Below are 15,874 nucleotides of genomic sequence, written 5' to 3'. Positions count from 1 at the left end.
AAACAGGGGATACAAAGATGTCTTCAAGAAGTTTGCAGCTCAAGAGGGTCAGGCTCATCTTGTATTGGGAAAAACCCAAACCTAGGCTCTATCTCCTCAGATCCCTTGAAAATCACTGCCATCATATTTTCTCACACTGCCCCTTTCTTCCATTTAGCTCTGTCCAAACACACATTGTAACCATGGGCCCATTTACAGCCAGTTTGAACAGACCCCATCTCTTATCAACAAAGTGATTAAGGATTGTCTTTCAGAAAAACTGCAAAATCACACAGCCAGGGCATGCGCAGGAAAAGAAATCATGACTTGAAATGACCTTGGAACCAAAGAGCCTCCTTCTACAGAACCCAAGGATCCGGACGTGACCAGAACTTGAAAGCCAGACTAGTATCAGAAGCGAGGGGTCCCTCATTCAGGAAAATCTGGTGTTAAAATTCCTTCCCAATTTCATCATAAATGTTTAGAACCTCATCATAAATGTTTAAAACCTTACCATAAATACCTGAAGCCCACCAATCGAAACCTGCCCCACCAGCGTTTCTGCGTGCCAACCTGTTCTCTCTAACCTCTTAAATTTTGTCCCAAATCCTGAATCGGGGAGACAGATCTGAGGGCACACACCCCCTGTCTCCCTGGAGATCGATCTTGCAGAATAAAAAGCTGATTTTGCCCCTCAAAGGCTGGTGCCATAATTAATTGGCTCATTTATGCACATCGGGCAGAGAACCCCAATTTTGTGCGGTAACAACATCATCCATAGTCACAATTTCCTGGAGATCCAACCCAAGGGGCCAAAAAGAAAAGGCAAAGAAAAACAATTTGTTCAAGGATTGCTGTCTACTATCTTTCTAAGGCCAGGGTTATGTGGTTTACTATTTATTTTCCACAAATGATTCAGTATCTCAGAAAGATTCCAAAGCAAAGCTTTTTTTTAACTGTCTTTTTCCATAATAAAAGTCTCTGAGTCGAAGGTGCTGCCCTTCATTAATAAAAGATGATATTTATTAACTTCCTGATGTAATGAAAAATGCAGTGTTTGGAGATGGGAGCATGTGTGTGGATGATTTATCATTGAAGTAGCTTCCAAAGCTGGCTTTTCATGCCTGAACCATATAAATATGAGCTCAAAAACCTCCTGTTAGTGACCTTGCCTTTTCGCTATCCCTCTCCTGAGATACCAACATAAATACTTAGCTTCTTTTAGAAACACTTCGAAGGCAAAAAAAGCTTTTCCAAGAAATCATTTGTAAAGGCTGCTGTCTTTGAGGGGCCTGCCCATGGCTCTGTAATGAAGCAATGGCTTATGTTTTTTTCTTTCTCTTGCTGAGCTATTTTCTCTTGTTTATTCTTTTTTGTTTTTAAAAATGTGCTTATTTTTCAGAGGCCTCTGAGGACACATCCAGAGCACAAAACTCTTTAAAATCTATTATATCAACCACAAAGCCAGCTCTGTGCTTTTGTGAAGGAGGTGTCGACGTAAATAACTCATACTCAATCTATAAATCAAAATTGGGGTGAGTTTATTATGAGCCAACTTTTGTGGACCATAGCCCAGGGCCTTCCTTCCCCGAGGAAGGCAGGGCACCAAAGAAGTGTGGTGTACAGTGCGGTTATATACCCTCAAAGAGCATGTATCACATATGATTGCAATGTCCCTTTCACAATAGCCACAAGATCGCCCTGCCAGATTGCCCTGTCAGAATAGCTCTTGATGGACACAGCGGGGAGCAGGTCTGCTGTCTCGATGGGCGTGGCTGGTGTCAGGTCTGTCATCTCGACCTGGGTGGTCACAGGATGAGTGCATCAATCAAATCCTAGCCTAGGGATAAATGCTTATCATTAAAGAAATGCCAATGTGGGGGAAGTTGCATCCTTATCTTAAGGGCATTTACTGTTCTCTTCGGGACATGGCAAAGCAGATACACAATGCATGTTTAAGGGTGACAGGCCCTGTTGGAAAAACAAACTCAGACTGCATTAGTTTTACCCCAAATGGCTTCTTCATGTGCTCCAATATATCCCATCGCTTGCCATTTATTTATCAGAGGAAACAGAGGGAACTGTGAGCTGGGGTCTCAGGCGGTTCCAAAGGGATGTTCTCCAGAGGTTTCATGTGTAGAAACCTCTGCTAACCTCTGCTAAATCTCTGAAAGCTCTGTCTGCTTTCTAGTTCTTGACTTGTGCGAGTGTCCCCCAATAAAGCCAACAGCCCCATGCATCAGAAACGGCAGCAACACCCTGCAACTTCGTTCATCCCCATGTGCATGTATGTGTGTGTATGCACGAGAAAGATGAGAGAGAGAGACAGAGACAGAGAGACAGAGCAGAGACATCCAGGTGAAAAACAGTGGTCCCCACAGTAATTGGTAATAATAATAATAGTAATAGCAATAAAAACTGTAATGTATTGAGTACTTGCTATGCGCCAAGCACTGAACTAAACAGTTGATATTCATTATCCACTTTAGTCCTCACAATTCTAGAGGATAGATATTAGTCAGAATAAGACAGGTCAGACAGCAGTAATAAATAAACCCTGAAATCTCAGTGACCTGACAAAGGTAAGGTTTGTTCCTTACTCACATCAGAATCTGTTGTCATTTCCTTGGTCATTCTACTCCAACAGTGACAAAGTGATCCAGGCTGTTCCCATCTTGCCACGCTTCATCTCTAAGTTCTTGGATCTTCTGTCTGTATAGTTAGAAACAAAGTGTGAAGAACTCACATCTTCTCTTATCTCTATCAGACCAGAATTGGCATGTTTTAATTCCCCTCACAAACTATTGGCTAGAAAGTCACATGCCCCAGACCAACTGTAGAGGAGGCTGGGAAATGGAGGGGAGCATGGGAGCTGCTTAATGAGCACCACTGTCTTGGCCAGGGACATGCCACTGTTACCACCATTTCACAGATGAAGAATCAGAGCCTTTGAGAGGTTAATGTCTGAAAGTAATAAGAGGCCGGGCCAAGGACCCAGATCAGTGTAACTGTAATCTTAACCACAGGGCTGCGGTAATATGTTTGTATCCTTCAGGATAATTAAATTCATTCATTTATTCCACAAACATTTGACAAGCATCTATTATGTACTAACAACTGTGCTGGGCTCTGAGGATACCAAGGTGAACAAGTCAGATGAGGTTCAAGAGTAAAGGATTCTTCGATGGCTGTGAGGCTGAATCTTACCTGTTTGCTTTCCATTCAACAGATATTTTGTGAGCAATTACTGTGTACATGACACTGTGCTGAAGAGAGCATAATAAAATCAAATGTAGACCCTAACCTCAAGAACTGATGATCTATTAAGGTAAACAGAATATCAAAACTTTGGACACTTTACAGAAATACCATGCTCTGCTAAATTATAAAGTGGACCCGACCAACCACTGTGGGAACCAACAGTAGAGAGAAGATAGAAACGTTTCCATGGTGCAGACGGAGTGTAAACGGGGCAATGGGAAGTGGGTAAGACGTCTGACAGACAAGGATGTAGTGACGGATGAGGAGACCTGCATGAGCAAAACTTACAGGCACGAAAGTAACGTCTGTTCAGACAGAAGTGGCAAGGCCCACGTGCACGTGGAAGGGAAACATATGCACAGGGAAGAGTGGTAGGGTTAAGGCTAAAAAGCTAGATATTAGGTGACATGGAGAAAGCAATTCAACAGAGTGGTTAGGACTCCAGGCTGGCAAGAGATAAGATACGAATACCAGCTTGACTGATTTCTTACTGTGTGGCTGTGGGCAAGCCGTTTAACATCTCTGAGTTTCCATTTTCTAATATTTTAAAACAGGGATAAATTTAGACCCATCTCCTTGGATTTTCGGGAAGATTAAATTAGACAATGCTTCTAAAATGTCTGGCACATAGAAATCCCATTTTGTGCCCCGTCTAGTACCTTAGACACAAAGCAAAAGTGGATCTACTCCTGAGGTTGGTTATGCTCATTTTCCAAACCAGTAGGCTACATCCAGAATCTCCTTTTCCTCCAAAGACAACTCCCAGTGACCCCACATTTGTATTGAGTGAATCACAGAATGTACTCTTTCCTTGGGGTTGGCAGGTTGGGTTGTGGCTAGTCTAATAAGTTCTGGAGTCCTACCTTTCAGGCTTATCTTTGCTAAAACTGATTGAAAGATACAATTGGTACATTTTTCTTTTTAATGGCTCACATGTACCCTTGCTCTCTTTAGGATGATTGTGGCAGATATACTTAGAGATTGTTAGAGATAGCAGAGCAGATGTGGCTCTCTCAAGAACATTGTTTAACTCTGGATATTCTTAAATTCTTTTGAGTTAAGTACATCACTAGCTGTCCTAGCTGTTTTCCAATTAGAAAGAGCCTCTTGCCTGTAAGCAGACAAGCATTAAACATTGTATTAGTTATTATAGTGTATGGGAAAATGGAGAATCCCCCTCTGCCCTTTCCCTTAAGGTTCTTATGGCTGGCCAAGTAATTAACAAGACAGGTTAGCAAGAGAAAATAATACCAAGTTTAATAACATGTATACATGGGAGAAACCAGGGACACTGTGTTTCTCAACACAATAGCAGAAATTCTCATCTTAAATACCATCTTCAGCTAAAGACAAAGGAGGATGTTGGGGGTGGGTGGAGTCAGTTACAGGAGATTACCACTAAAGCACAGTAAACAAGAGTACGGTTATTATGCAGATTTAAGGCCTCACCTTCCACACTGATAAGTTTCTAGAAATGAGGTCATCCCCCCTCTTCCCAATACAGAGAGGGAGATACCTTTACAAATGGAGATTTCCCTTATAAATGTAAATGTTTGTCTGGCAACTCCTTGCAGGGCCATCTAGAGAATGTGGCCAGAGAGACAGAACTTCAGATAAGATGGGCTTGTTGGTGCCTTTCCTATTGTAACATCTATTTTACATTATATCACAGCCATCAGATAGAAGATCTGTTCCAGGAAGGAGTTACTATGTCAAATTCTTTAGGCAGTTAGTGGGGGAGGTCAAATGTCCGTCAGAGAAAACAATCAAGGTAAAGAGATATATTTCAGGGTGGCCAAATCTTGATCTTCCACAACAGAAACCTTTCATGTTTTTTAACTAGAGAAAAGGATTAATACCTTTTCCTTGCCTCAGAATTGTGATGTGCATCAGATTCTGGGTCTGGAGGGTAAGTTGCCCTGTTACTTGGCAAGGATAACACTCGTTATTCTAATGGACTTGCAGGGAAACACACTCCCCGCTCAAACTGCCTCAATCCACACGGAACTGGAGCCAGTGCTGAGAGTGTGAGCCACTCAGCAGGGCAGGAAAGACTAACTTCTCAGAAAAGTATCTGAAGAACTTTATGACGTTAGCTTACTTTTACGGTGAGGTATCAAGGGGATTTAAGTCTCTTCTGTGATCTAAAGCCTCCCTCTGCTTGCTGGCTCCTTGCTATTTAATACTAGTGCTTCTGTTTTTATAATTGTTTATATATATTTTACTAACTTCAAGATTTGCTGAGAGGACTCAGCTAAGGAAGTGTGTGATTGATGAATGCCATGTGACCGAGGGAGAGCTTCCTCCCTGTCTTCTCCTTGACATTCTCAAGCACCACCAGGAACCAGGTAGCTCAGCTCCCCTGAACTCACCTCTGCCTCTGGCGAAGTCGCAGACTCAGGCTTGAAATCTCCTCAGCAAGATTCGGGACAGACGGCGGTGCCACACTCAGGGTAGAGCGCTCTGTGGGTGCTTCAGAAACATCGCTGGAGGAGGGAATGTGCACATGACATACTCGGGAAAGAGGAAGAAAAGGGTTTTGTGAATGATCCTCAGTTCACCAGAGGCCCCATTGTTTTGCCCAATGCACATGTGTGGTATTTCCATCTTTAATCAGGATGTTTTTGAAACTATTACAGGTGAATATAAATTTATCTTTGTGGGTATCACAAATTAGGAAATTATTTATATTAGATGTGATATATACATATATATATCCATAAAGATAAATGAATCTCTAAACACATACGATGATGGCAGCATATCAGTTATCTGTTGCTATAATTAAGGATATGTACAACAAGCAACTCTAAAATATAGTGGCTTAAACAACCACCATTTATTATTGTTCATGACTTGATGGGCCTTATGAGTAGTTCTGCTGATCTTGGATGAACTTGCTCATGAGTCTGAGGTCAGCTGTGTTCCTTAGGCAGCTGCTCTAGGGCGGCCTTAGTTGGGGTGACTGGGATGCCTCAGCCCTCTCTCATGTCTCTCCTACTCCTCCAGCCGGCTAGCTCAGGCTTGCTTTCATTGTGGAGGTGGATTTGATAGTGAGCAAGAGGAAACATGCACCACCTCTTGAGACACAGATGTGGAAATGACACCATGTCATTTCCCCTGCATTCAATTGCCTAAAGCAAGTTACAAGGTCATCTCAGATTTAAGGAATGGAGGATAGGCTCTGCCTCTTTTCTGAAGGAGTGAAGAATCAGAGCTATTTCTTCAATAAATCTACCACAGGCAGAGAAGAGCATTAGCTGAAAGTATGAAGCATAAGCTCAGAACAAAATAATAACCAGAGATAAATTTTCTTTAATACTTAATAAGAATCTTCCATCAGAACTGAGGACGTAGGGTTCAGAGGAATGAATGGAGGAAGCCTCATGGACAGGTGTGGAGGCTAAGCCCTCTACCTTGGACAGAAGTTCGGGAAGCTGGGACCCTGCTACAGGCTTCATATGGAAAGACTACAACAAATTGAAAGGATGAAAATTCGACACTAGCTATCTAAGAATGAAACAGCTCTATAGACCTGTTTTTTCAAAGTATAGTCTCACTGTCTGTCTGTTTACGGTGCAAGACAGAGGCTCTGACTTACTCTCTTGCGAACTCTGTCCTTGAACAAATACGAAGTGGGCCAAGACTGAGAAGAGAGAACCTACGCACTTCTCTCTCTGTTTTCTATCTCTATCCCCTTCAATCCTGTTTCCACTTTGATCTCTGTTTAAATGGAGGTGACAAAGGGAGAAACATAAAAACACCATTAACAGAAGACAATTTCATCTTTGTTTCTTAGTACACCCATGTATAGCCTAGACTTGGTGCAAATGTTTCTGTTGTGGGAGAAAGGTAAGCAATTTTGGTTAGATTTTTGAAGTTTAAAATGAGACAACAAATATTTTGGCTCTAGATCTGCATATAATTTACCACATGGCACTGAATCAATCAGTTACCAACCAGTAAGTCAATCTATATTGGGCATCTATTATCTTTACCTCTAATATAAGGAAGAGTAAGAGCCAGGATCTCTACTGTTTATGAGCTGTAGTTCTGGCTAAATTCACCTTTTAAATTTGCTGAACTTAGGGTTCCTCAGCTGAGACCAGACAGAAGTAACCACGTCTGGCCCAGCCAACTTACAGAGCTGATAATAAAAAGAAATGGAACAGTGAATGCCATGAGATTTTGAATAAATGCCTTTAAGATATGAATTACTGGGGCTGAAAGAAGGTGATTGTTTTGTGTGGGGCACCATGCCTGAAGGAGCACTTTCAAGTGAAATGTTCTCATTTCAATCAGCATGTTTTACGCTGGATGATACAGTAGGATGTGTGTGGTATGTATAATCAAAAGGTAATAACAGCTACATTACTGTATTCTAATTCAGAATGTGACAGATGAGGATTCAACTGTTCACTCTGTGATGGTTGTACTCACTCTTCATTTAACACATGGTGCCTCACATGTGGAGGCTTTCTCTTCAGGACCTTGGAAGGCTTCTCTTGTAGTCTCCATCATACTGCTTCCGATGCTGCTACTGCTGTTCCAAGGTGGTGATAATCCACTCAGTGTCAAGGAGAAGCCAGACTCCTTTCACAGCACTGGACTGTACAGCTAACTCCTTGAGCTGAGCACAATCTATGTACTTGTGTGTCTCTATTGAGTTCCTTGGGATGTAAGTAGCACTGAAGGGGAGAAGGACTGAGAACCCTACAACCTGGCAAGATTGATAAGCCTGTCACACATAGGCAAGTAAGGAACAAGATAGTACATGGATGGTTTAACAGCTACCAAAATGTATTGTTTGTGTATCTATTTTGCATTTAATCAGTTTTACTTGTGTTAACTGTGTCAATATCTGTTCCTGCCGCCAATGAGGGAGAAGAATTGTAACAAATGACGTCATATCATTCTCTTGAGGAAAATCCTTAAGTGAGATTTCTTTCTCAGGTCATGACAGAGTTTAGGGCGCTGAACTCACTGTTCTGTGATAAACGATGAGGACAGTGGAAAAATACATTTCAGGCATGGGTAAACAGTCAGTGTAAGATTATGGTTCCAGATTGAAGGGAGACAAGTGAGGCGAGCCCTATGCCCCAGCTGGAGGAATGTTCCAGACTGCAGTGCAGGGAGGAAAACCCAAGCAGATCAAGGTGATCACGTTGAGTCGAGGAGACAAAGACTGAATTTCAGAAAGGGTTAGGCAACTGGAATTTGCAGAGTGGAGAACCATAGATGAGGGAGTTACACAAAAAAAGAACTCAAGAAACTTGCGTGGGGTCCTCCTGTGTCTTTGATGAGTAGGGATCTGTGTATGCCATGAGATTGGGCAAAGAACAACTATCATGAAAATCTAAACCAAACAATTCCCAGACGTCATATGGGACTATGAGATGTTTGAATTCCCATGAGTCAGAGGGATAAATCCTTACTGAATACCAAAGGCATTCTGTAGAGCCCCAGAGGGTTCACACCTTTGTACTAGGGCCAAACTAGGGTCAAGGCCATACTAGATCTTCCCCAACAAAACCATAAAACAAGACATGAAAAGATCAAATTGATTTACAAGCAATGCCAAAACCAATATCAACACTCTTTAAAGGAGAATAATAAATTCCAGGCATTCAACAATGTGACATTTGCAATACTTAGTATCCAATCAGAAATTACGAGCAACGTGGGCTGGCCCAGTGGCGCAAGCAGTTAAGCGCACATGCTCTACTGCCACGGCCCAGGGTTCGCCGGTTCGGATCCCGGGCGCACACCGATGCACTTGGCTTGGCAGCCACGCTGTGGCGGCATCCCATATAAAGTGGAGGAAGATGGGCATGGATGTTAGCCCAGGGCCAGTCTTCCTCAGCAAAAAGAGGAGGAATGGCAGATGTTAGCTCAGGGCCGATCCTCCTCACAAAAAAAAAAAAAAAAAGAAATTACTAGCAATGCAAAAAATCAGGAAAGTGTAACCTATAAGCACAAAAAAAAAATAAATCAATGAAACAAACTCAGAAATGACAGAGATGCTGTAATTAGCAGATAAGAGAGCAGACCAGAGGAAAATGCCCCATAGTATTGACTGTAGGCCCCAGCTGCTGTTCCCTGGACCCACCTCTCTGCTTGCACCGAGACCATGCTTTCTGAGACTGCTCCAAGCCAATGACTAAGCATAGCAGAGGATTTAAGATAAGCCCATTCCTGTGCGATGTAGAATTCCTCCAGTGGGAAACACTGGATTAAGGATTTCCTCATCAGTCTGGTTGAACCTTTCTAGGTACTACACAGCTGCCCAAGACTTTTTCAACCCCATGCCTCCTCCTCTCCTCTCTTCATGACAGTTGTTAGAACCATCTCATGGTCTGAAGACTCTCCCTGCCTTTTCACACCTTCTCCTCTTCATCTTTCACAGGCATTTCCACCAATAAATCTTTTGTATGTATATTCATGTCTCAATGTTTGCTTTTCGGAAGATCTGAGCTAAAAGTGTCTAATAACAGAGCTTCAAAATATATGAAGGAAAAAACAACAGAAATGCAAGCAGAACAGCCAAATCCACCAGTATAGTTGGAGATTTCAATACCTCTCTCTCAGTTATTGATAGAACAAGTGGATACAAAATGATTAAAAACAGAAAAAGTTTGAACAACAGTATCAACCAATTTGACCTAAATGATATTTATAGAATACCATAGCTAATGATGGCAGAATACATATTCTCTTCACATATACATAAAATATTTACCACATTAGATCATATCTTGGTCCATAAAGTGAGTCTCAATACATTTACAAAGCTTGAAATTATGCAAAGTATTTTCTCTTGATTTGATGAAATTAAATTAGAAATCAATAATAAAAAGATAACTGAAGGGGCTGGCCCAGTGGTGTAGTGGTTAAGTTTGTGTGCTCTGCTTCGGCGGCCCAGGGTTCGCAGGTTTGAATCCCAGGCGCAGAACGACACACTGCTCATCAAGCCATGCTGTGGTGGGGACCCACATACAAAACAGAGGAAGATGGGCACAGATGTTAGCTCAGGGCCAATCTTCCTCACCAAAAAAAAAAAAAAAAAGATAACTGAAAAATTCCCAAGTATTTGAAAATTAAACAACATAATTCTAAGTAACCAATGGGTTAACCAAGAAACCCAAAGCAGAATTAGAAAATGTTTTGAATTAAATAATAATGAAAACACAACCTATAAACATTTTGGGATCCAGTAAAATAGGACTAAAGGGAAATGTATAGCTTTAAAAGAAAGGAAATGTCTAAAATCAAGTATCTAAATTTCTTTCTCAAGAAGCTAAAAAAGGGGGAGCAAACTGAACCCAAAGTACCAGAATAAAAGAAATAATAAAGATAAACCAAAAATCAATTAAATAGAAAACAGAGAAATAATATCAAATTATCAATAAAACCAAACATCATTTGTTGTTAAAAAGACAAATAAAATTAACCAAACTCTAGCTAGACCTATCAAAAAAGAGAGAGAGAGGAAAAAAAGACACAAATTACCAATATGAGGAATAAAAGAGGGCATATCACCATCGACACTCCTGACATTAAAAGGATAATAGGGAAATACTACAAAATAGTTTATCAGTATCAAAAAACTTTTTTTTTTTTTTTTTTGAGGAAGATCAGCCCTGAGCTAACATCTGTGCTAATCCTCCTCTTCTTGCTGAGGAAGACCGGCTCTGAGCTAACATCTATTGCCAATCCTCCTCCTTTTTTTTTCCCCAAAGCCCCAGTAGATAGTTGTATGTCATAGTTACACATTCTTCTAGTTGCTGTATGTGGGACGCAGCCTCAGCATGGCCAGAGAAGCGGTGCATCGGTGTGCACCCGGTGGCCGCCAGTAGCAGAGTGCGTGCACTTAACCGCTAAGCCATGGGGCCAGCCCAAAAAACTTTTTTAAATGGAAAAATTCCTTGAATGATGCAAATTAGCAAAAAGGCTCAAGAATAAATATAAAATATGCATATCTCTATATTTATTAAAGAATGTGAATTTAAACCTTCTCATAATAAAACTCCAGGCCTAGGTGGCTTCATTGTAGAATTCTGTGAATTTAAAGAATAAATACTACCAGTCCTACACAAACTCATTCAGAGAATAGAAGAGGAGGGTGAGCTTCCCAATACGAGTCCTCCCTTATCTGTGGTTTCGCTTTCTGTGTTTCAGTTACCCATTGTCAACAGCAGTCTGCAAATATTAAATGGAAAATTCCAAAAATAAACAATTCGTAAGTTTTAAATTGTGCACCATTCTAAGCCGTGTGATGAAATCACGTGCCATCCCACTTCACCCCACCTGGGACATGAGTCATCCCTTTGTCCAGTGCATCCACACCGTATATGCGACCCACCCATTAGTCACCTAGTAGCCATCTTGGTTATCAGATCAACTGTGATGGTATCACAGTGCTTGTGTTCAAGTAACTTTTATTTTACTTAATAATGACCCCAAAGCACAGGCGCAGTGATGCTGGCAATTCAGATGTGACAAAGAGAAGCCATAAAGTGCTTACTCATAAAAGTGAAAGGGTGAAAGTTCTTGCCTTATTAAGGAAAGAAAAAAAAATGTATGCTGAGGTTGCTAAGATCTACGGTATCTTTTATTAGGGCATATTGTTATAATTGTTCTATTTTATTATTAGTTATTATTGTTAATCTCTTACTGTACCTAATTTATAAATTAAACTTTACCATAGGCATGTATGTATGGGAAAAAACATAATATATATAGGGCTCAGTACTGTCTGCTGGTTCAGGCATCCACTGGGGGTCTTAGAACATATGTCCTGTGGATAAGGGGTGGGGAGGGGAATGTACATTTTATAAGTCCAGCATTGCCCTATTACAAGAATCAGAAAAAGATGAAATATTGACCAATATCTGTTAATGGACTATTAGCAAGTCAAACCCAGCAAAATATAAGATGGATCATGACCAAGGAGAGGTTACTCTGGGATTCGAGGTTGGTTTGACATTTTAAAATCAATCAGTGTAGTTTACCATATTAACAGAGTAAAGGGAAAAACTGATAAGGTTTTCTCAGTAGATGCAGAAAAATAATTTGACAAAACTTAATGCCTACTAACAATACTAAGAGTAGAAGAACTTCAACAAACTAGGAGTAGAACAATATTTCCTCAACCTGTGAAATGCATTTATAACAAGTCTACAGCTAGCATCATACGTAATGGCGAAAGACTGAACATTTTTGCCCGGAGATCATAAGGCATGGATGTCTGCTTTCACTTCTGTTCCACACTGTAGTGGAGGTTCTAGCCAGTGCAATGAGACAAGAAAAAAGCATACAGTTTGGAATTGAAGAAGTAAAACTGTCCTTATTGATAGAAATAATAAATTTAGCAATGTTACAGGGTAAAAGGTCAAACTATAAAAATCAATTTTCTTTCTTTTCTTTTCTTTTTTTTTGTGAGGAAGATCAGCCGTGAGCTAACATCCGTGATAATCCTCTTCTTTTTGCTGAGGAAGACCGGCTCTGAGCTAACATCTATTGCCAATCCTCCTCCCTTTTTTCCCCCAAAGCCCCAGTAGATAGTTGTATGTCATAGTTGCACATCCTTCTAGTTGCTGTATGTGGGACGAGCCTCAGCACGGCCGGAGAAGCGGTGCATTGGTGAGCACCGGAATACGAACCCAGGCCGCCAGTAGAACCCAGGCCGCCAGTAGCGGAGCGCGCGCACTCAACCGCTAAGCCGCGGGGCCAGCCCTCAATTTTATTTCTATTGAAATAAAAAAATCAATCAAAAGCATTGAAAGATTTTACAATGATATTAAAATTTCCATTTACATTACCATAAAAAGATAAATATTTAAAGACAAATTTATCAAAATATGTGCAAGACCAGTAGACTCAAAACCACAAAACAGTACTGATAGAAATTAAAGAATATCTAAATAAATCAAGAGGCTTGTGAATTGAAAGACTTGGTATCTTAAAGGGCCAATGCTATCCCGTTTGATTTAGATTCAATGCAATTCCAATCAAAACACTTGCAGCCTTTCCATAGAGATTGAAAAGCTGATTCTGAAATTTATATGGCAATGCATAGCTAAAATAATTTTGAAAAAGAATAATAAAGGTGGAGGACTTACACTACCTGATTTCAAGGCTTACTCTAAAATTAAAATAGTCCAGACAGTGTGGTATTGGTATAAGGACAGATGTAGATCAATGGAACAGATTAATTAGCCCAGGAAGAGACCTACACATATATTGTCAATTGATTTTCAATAAAGTTGCCAAGGTACCTTAGTGGGGAAAACCTTGCATTTTTAACAAATGGTGCTGGAACAACTGGATATACATATGGTAAAAAAATGAGTCTCAACCCTTCACATCATACAGAAAAATCATCTTAAAATGGATCGTAGACCTAAAGGTAAGAACTAAAACTATAAACTTCTGGAAGATAACATAGGAGAAAATCTTTTCAGCCCTGGGATAGGCAAAGATTTATTAGAACACAAAAAGCACCAGCCATAAAAGAGAAAATGATAAATTTGACTTTAAACTTAAAGCTTATGTTCTTCAAAAGATACCATTTAGAAAATGAAAATGCAAGCCACAGATGGTATCTCAGTCCGTTCAGGCTGCTATAGCAGAACACCACAGACTGGGTAGCCTAGCCTATCAACAACAGAAGTTTATTGCTCACATTTCTGGAGGCTGGGAAGTCCAAGATCAAGGCGTCAACATGATCATGTTTTGGTGAGGGCCCTCTTCCTGGTTCATAGCTGGCGCCTTCTCACTGTGCCCTCACGTGGTGGAATGGGCTGGGGATCTCTCTGGAGCCTCTCCTATAAGGCACTGATCCCATTCATTAGGCTCCATCCTCGTGACTGAAGCACCTCCCAAAGGTCCCACTTCCTAATACCATCATCTTTGGGGAGTAGAATTTCAACACATGAGTTTTGGGGGGGCACATTCAGACAATATCAGATGGAGAAAATTTTTTTGCAAAATATATATATGAAAAAGAAAAGACCTGATTCCAGAATATTTAAAGCACTCTTACAACTCAATAAAAAGACAAATATCTCAATAAAAATAGGCAAATAGGGAAGAGATTTCATAAAAGAAGATAAAGGAATGCCCAAAAAGCATATGTTCAAGATCATTATTCATCAAAGAAATGTAATCTAAAATCACAAGGAGATACCACTACATAGCCACTAGAATGGCTACAATCAAAATGACTTATTTTCACTAATCTAATCATCCTTCTTCATGTATCATTTCTTCAAAGAGGTCTTTAACTCAAGTCTAAGTAATTCTCCCTAAGAGCACCTTATAATTTCCTTCCCAGCACCTAAAATATTTCTGTATTGTATATTTACTAAAGTGACTATTTAGTGATAGGCCTTTCCTCTAGAATGTAAGTATCATGGGGCCAGGCCACCATGTCGGTCCCCATTCCATCTCTGGAAACTACATAGTGCTGACACTGACACAGAGTCTCAATAAATATTTCTTGAATAAGTGAATGAATGAAACTCCTAATAGTGGTGTCTATAAATAGAGACTTATACAAAACAAATATTTATAAAAGCTTGTTTTAATAAAAATTGAATAAAGATTACTGTTAAATTCTTATTCTTTTGTCTCTTTTTTTACCTACCCAGAGCAGCAATTTGGGATGAGCTCACATCTTCAGCTGAGAAAGATTTCTGAGGTTAGAGGCAATTCTGCTTCGTCTCTCCTTGGATGCTTCCACTAGGGTGAAGGCAACGTCTTCAGACTTTCATCATATCCTTGTTATGCCTGTTTGATCGTTTTGTGTGGGAGCATTACAAATCCTGGTGTCACACCCTCGCTGCTGTGGCCTTTTGTGATCAGGGCTTCCTGAAGAGCAGACAAAGACTGGCTGACTCACAGGTTTTAAACCTGTCTCATTGGTTCCACGTGTCTCCTACAATACGCAAGGAGACTGCGTTCTGAACAAGCCTGGCTGAAAAGAAGGGGCTTTCACAACAATCCAAATCAGTACGTCAACGTTTTCTCTAGCTGCCTGCCAGTTTCATTCCTTCTATTGAATGACATCCCTTATTTTATTAACAAGGGAAGACAGGCAAAGCTCCTGATCTCTCTACTCTGCTTCTCTTCTCTCTGACACCCTGTCCACAGCACCCTGCCATGTCACTCACCCCTCCTCTCTCTTAAGGTGCTTGCCATGACGGACCTGATAGTAAAAACGTGAGAGAATAAACTGGCTATCTTCATCTCATTCCTACCTTTTCTAGAGAGTAATCTGCATGAAGAAAACATGTGGGCCACCCCGGTTTAGCGCCATCTGCCTGGACAGGTAACTCTGTCATGTCCTGGGCGCCAGTTTTCAGGCCTGGTGGCTCTCCCACTACGCCATTTCCTCCACCCAGCCTTCAGCAGTGCTCAAGGCAATACTTTATTGCCACTCCTTTCCTTTGTTTTACGGTTTGTTCAGAAGTTGGACAAGGAAGAGAGATACGGTTCAATGGGCTTCCTCAGAGACCTCAACAATGAACACTGTGTCTCTGCAGGTGTGGCCTCTGTAAGTTTAACTGATAAGAATCCTTCCCAGTCAGCAGCAGGGGATATTTTTATTAACCTTAAATGTTCAGGCAAATGC

At 40.8% G+C, this 15,874-nt stretch overlaps 1 long non-coding RNA gene across 7 annotated transcripts; it reads right to left on the bottom strand.

The window, feature by feature from the left end:
• Window positions 1-1,497: 1,497 nt before the first annotated feature.
• LOC147912933 (uncharacterized) lies at window positions 1,498-15,232 on the bottom strand. Of its 7 annotated transcripts, XR_015549540.1 has the most exons (6): window positions 13,925-14,234; window positions 7,681-7,783; window positions 6,842-6,963; window positions 5,613-5,754; window positions 2,584-2,691; window positions 1,498-1,819 (listed from the first exon to the last, which is right to left on the bottom strand). It is a non-coding gene; the product is annotated as an uncharacterized LOC147912933 (long non-coding RNA). The 7 variants fall into 7 exon arrangements; XR_015549542.1 differs by lacking the exons at window positions 7,681-7,783; window positions 13,925-14,234 and adding an exon at window positions 14,888-15,232; XR_015549541.1 differs by lacking the exon at window positions 7,681-7,783 and having other exon boundaries at window positions 13,925-14,229.
• Window positions 15,233-15,874: the final 642 nt, after the last annotated feature.

This window comes from Ceratotherium simum, chromosome 33, assembly GCF_057802395.1.
Source record: "Ceratotherium simum simum isolate JZ-2026a chromosome 33, ASM5780239v1, whole genome shotgun sequence".
Classification (NCBI taxonomy): domain Eukaryota; kingdom Metazoa; phylum Chordata; class Mammalia; order Perissodactyla; family Rhinocerotidae; genus Ceratotherium; species Ceratotherium simum.
Note: the sequence above shows the minus strand (reverse complement) of the source record. Positions and strands in the feature narration are given on the sequence as shown.